The 4,855-nt window shown below is 41.5% G+C and overlaps 1 pseudogene; it reads right to left on the bottom strand.

The window, feature by feature from the left end:
* Nucleotides 1-2,909: 2,909 nt before the first annotated feature.
* LOC126237964 (5S ribosomal RNA) lies at nt 2,910-3,027 on the bottom strand (annotated as a pseudogene).
* Nucleotides 3,028-4,855: the final 1,828 nt, after the last annotated feature.

Genomic DNA, 4,855 nt, shown 5'->3' with positions numbered 1-4,855 from the left:
GGCCAGATCATTCTCTCGTCCAGAGTGTTCTTCAGAGCAATCACGAACAATTGTGGCCCGGTGACATGAGAAAGTACAATCTGGATCGGGCTAGGAAAAGGAGTAAGACAGGGATGCTGTCTATCACCTACTCTTTTCAATCTCCTCTTGGAAAATATGGTTGACCAATGCTCAGGAGATGACAAAGGAGTAGAAATTGGAGGAAGAAGAGTAGGGTGTTTGAGGTTTGCTGATGACATGGTCCTTCTAGCCAGAGGGGAAAAAGAATTATAGGATTTGGTGGACACCACCGAAGCTAACGGAAAAAAATTATGGAATGAAAATTAAGACAAAGAAAACAAAAGTATTGGCACTAAGAGGAAATAAAGAAATAAAAATTACGCTGAATGGAGAAATACTAGAACATGTGTAAAATTTTAACTATCTTGGAAGCAGAATAGACACCGACTGGAAGTGCATCACAGAAATTAAAACGATGATAGCAACGGCAAAAGAGGCATTTTATAAGAAAAGGAGAATTTTCTGCACTGGTCTGGACAGAGAACACAGAAAGAGACTCATAAAATGTCTTGTGTGGAGTGTTCTTCTATATGGCGCTGAAACATGTACTTTGAAGAAGAAAGACAGAGAGAGGCTGGAGGCTTCTGAGATGTGGACATGGCGGACGATGGAGAGAATAAGTTGGATGGATAGAGTAAAAAATGAAGACGTACTGAGAAGAGTGGGAGAGAAGACAGTTACTAGAAGTAATAAAAAGAATAAAAAGAAATTGTATTGGGTATATATTAAGAAAGAATGACGGACTGACAAAAACAGTTTTAGAAGTTTATTTAGAAGGGAAAAGGAAGCGAGGAAGGAAGAGATTTCAGATAGTGAATGACCTGATGGATGGTACAACATACAGCAGCCTTAAGAAGGAAGCAATGGATCGCAAAAAATGAAGAGGCAAGGGACCGGTTAATATAGCAGGAAACTGATGATGATGACGGCATGACGCATTGCTATCGATTAAAATTCCATCATTGTTTGGAAACATAAGTCCTTGAATGGCTGCAGTTGGTGCCCAGGTAGCCGAACATAACCATTTCCTGTCAATGATCGATTCAGTTGGACGCGAGGACCCAGTTAATTCAATTAAAGACAGCCCACACTATTATGGAGCCAACACTAGCTTTTAAAGTGCTTTGTTGACAACCTTGATCCATAGTTTCGTGGGGTCTGCGCCACAATGGAACCCTACCAGTATCTCTTAGCAATTGAAATCGGGACTAATCTGACCAGGTCACGTTTTTCACGTCGTCTATGGTCCAGTCGATATGGTGACGAGCCTAGGAGAGGTGCTGCAATCGATATTGTGCTGTTTACAGAGACACTCGCGATGGTCGTCTGCTACCATAGCTCATTAACGCCAAAGTTCGCCACACTATCCTACCAGATACGTTGGTGGTACGTCCCACATTGATTTCTATGGTTATTTCGAACAGTGTTGCTTGTCTCTTTGCACTGACAACTCTACACAGATAGCACTGCTCTCGGTTGTTAAGTAAAGGCCGTCGGCCACTGCGTTGTCCATAGTGAGAGGTAATGCCTGAAATTTAGTATTCTCGGCATACACTTGACAGTGTGGATTTCGGAATACTGAATCCCCTTAGCTTTCCGAAATGGAACGACCCATACATCTAGCTCCATCTATCAATCCGCCCTCAAGGCCTGGCAAGTCCCGTCATGTTGCCATAATAACGTTAGAAACCTTTTCACATGAGTCACCTGAGTACAAGTACCAGCTCCGCCAATTAGACTGCCCTTTCATACCATGGGTAAGTGACACTACCGCCAACTGTATATGTGCTTATTGGTAAATCATGCATCCTAATAGTTGGAAAGAAGGCTTGGAGGACAGACAACATCTTTATCGTCGGTCTATTGTAAAATTTAGGAACGTTTTTATGCTCACCTATTCTCTGCTCACCTGTTCTCTGAAGGAATCAACGATCGTGTATAACTTTGTTCACTCTGTTCGTCCACGAGACACAGAAAGCAGTAGATATATGCGCACATGTAGATACCGTATTCCTTGACTTATGGAAGGCGTTCGATACAGTTCCGCACTGCCGCCTAGTGAACAAAATATGAGTGAAATGAATATCAAACCAACAGAATAAATGTACTGAAGTGTTCCCAGCAAACGGAACACAGCATGACATTTTGAACAGAGAGAAGTTTCCGACGTAAAAGTAACTTCGGGTGTGCGCCACGGGAGCGTTACATTACCATCGCTTTTGACGATATACACAAACGACTTAGTAGATAACGACTTGCATACGGAAGAATCACAAAGCTACAGTACTGCAGCCCAACGCAGGAAGACTTGCAGAGGATCAACACGATTGGTGCAGTGAGTGGCAACTAATCCTCAACATAGATAAATGTAACGTATAGTTAATACTTACACAGATACACCCATTATTGTATGATCACACGATTGTAAAACGATCGTAGGAATCTCTTACTTCCCTAACATATCTCAGTGCAAGCGTTCGGAGCGATCTGAAGTGGAACGGCCACATAAAATTAATGCAGGTAGTGAAGATGCCGGACTAAGATTCGCTAGAAGATTCCTCAGGAAATGCAGTCCATAACAAAGGAAGTGACTTGAAAACGCTCTTTCGACCAATACCTACAGATAACAGTGATAGATGAAGTAAAAGCACTCCGTCATCAGGCCACAAGTGACCCATCGGGACCATCCGACCGCCGCGTCATCCTCAGCTGAGGATGCGGATAGGAGGGGCGTGTGGTCAGCATACCGCTGTCCCGGTCGTTACGACGGTTTTCTTTGACCGGAGCCGCTACTAGTCGGTCGAGTAGCTCCTCAATTGGCATCACGAGGCTGAGTGCACCCCAAAAAATGACAACAACACATGGCGGCCCGGATGGTCACCCATCCAAGTGCCGGCCACGCCCGACAGCGCCTAACTTCGGTGATCTGACGGGAACCGGTGTATCCACTGCGGCAAGGCCGTTACTGTAGATGACGTACAAAATATATAAAGAAGAGCTGCACGTTTCGCTGCATGTTCATTAAGCAAGTGCGAAGGCGTCACGGTGGTGCTCAGCGAACTGCAGTGGCGGACGCTGCATGAGAAGCGATCTGCAAAACGGTGTACCCTATTGTTAATGTACTGAGAGCGTAAGTTCCTAGGAGAGTCTAACAATATATTGCTTCCTCCGACATATATCTCGCGAAAGAGCCATGAAAATAAAATTAGGGAGATTTCAACGCAGACAGAGGCTTACCAAAAATCGTTCTTCCCGCGAACCATTTGCGACAGGAACAGCAAACGGCGGAAAAGGGGGGGGGGGGGCGTGAGCACTGGTACACAAATTACTTCTCGTCACACGCTGTAAGGTGGCTTGCGGAGTGTAGGTACAGATGTAGATGCAGATGTTTATATTTTAATACATGTAAAATAATCTTGTGCATTCTTCTATGTTGTGTTCCTTACCTATTCTGTGGAAAATCCCATATTTTGTATCTTATCAGACCACCTAATTTTCGGCATCCTTCTATAGCCCCACATCTCAAACGCTTAGATTCTCTTCTTTTCCAGTTTTTTTGCAATCGATGATTCACTTCCAGACAATGCAGTACTTCGAAGAAACATTGCCAGAAATTCTTCTTCAGTTTAAGTCCGATATTTGGTACTATTCGTAGATCTTTTAGTGAGGGATACCCTCTTTGTCTGTGCCAATCTGCTTCTCCACTAAGGGAGTCCCACATGATTCAATTCTGGGTCCACTTGTATTGCTTATACGTAATGCGAAAGACGTTCGATTTAACATTCAACAAGCACGATTGGTGTATTTCAGACTGTACTAATGTTATAGTAAGTCCCATTAGAAAGGTAGTCAGACAAGAGATTCTTAATTATGCTTTTCAAAGCATTATTAAGTGATTATTTGAAAATGACTCTCTGTAAATTTACAGAAAATACGTGATATTCAGTTCTACTCGATTAATAGAGTAATACTAGCAACTGAAATAACACATAAAAAGGAGTCGGTAAATAGGGTATAACACTCCAACTTTTTGGTGTACATGCTGATGAAAATTTGAAATGGAGGAAGCATATTACAGAGCTTCTCAGACAATTACGTTCAGCTTCTTTTGCACATGATATAATTGCTTTCCTTGGAAAGAAGCAAATCAACCTTCTGAGACATTTTGCATATTTCCACTCAATAATGTCTTATGGAATACATCTAAGAGTTATCTCATAACTTAGAAATAAAGTACTGAGTACGCAAAAGCGAGCAGTATGAGTAATAGATGATATTCAGCCACAGGTTTCTCGTTAAGGAGTTAGGCATTTTATTTGCAGAGTCACAATAAATATATTCGCTAACATAATTCTTAGTAAATAACACATCAATCTCAATTTGAGAAGACAAATGACATCGACACCTACAGCTCTAGAGAAAAGAACATTACCTCTATTACACATTATTAAAGCAGCCAGTGGTTCAGAAACTAGTTCAATGTGCAGCAACAAAAGTTTTTAAACGTTTGCTCAATTACAGGTAGCAAAGCATATCTTAAATCTTACCTAAAATAATTTTCCTAGACAAGTCATTGTATTCCACGGGCGAATTTCTTTTTAATAACTGGTAGCCTGAAAAGAGAAGTTTTTAACTGTTGCTGCATGAGTAGGACTATAAACTAATGTGTTCATTAATTTTAACGCTAATCATGTACACATATTTCGTAAACTGACTCTTTCCACGTCATTTATATAAAATAATCGTTCAAGATATCTATGAAACCTGTAACTAACTATACAGGGTGATTCAAACA

Source organism: Schistocerca nitens, chromosome 2, assembly GCF_023898315.1.
Source record: "Schistocerca nitens isolate TAMUIC-IGC-003100 chromosome 2, iqSchNite1.1, whole genome shotgun sequence".
NCBI classification, from domain to species: domain Eukaryota; kingdom Metazoa; phylum Arthropoda; class Insecta; order Orthoptera; family Acrididae; genus Schistocerca; species Schistocerca nitens.
This window is presented reverse-complemented; position numbering and strand designations above follow the sequence as displayed.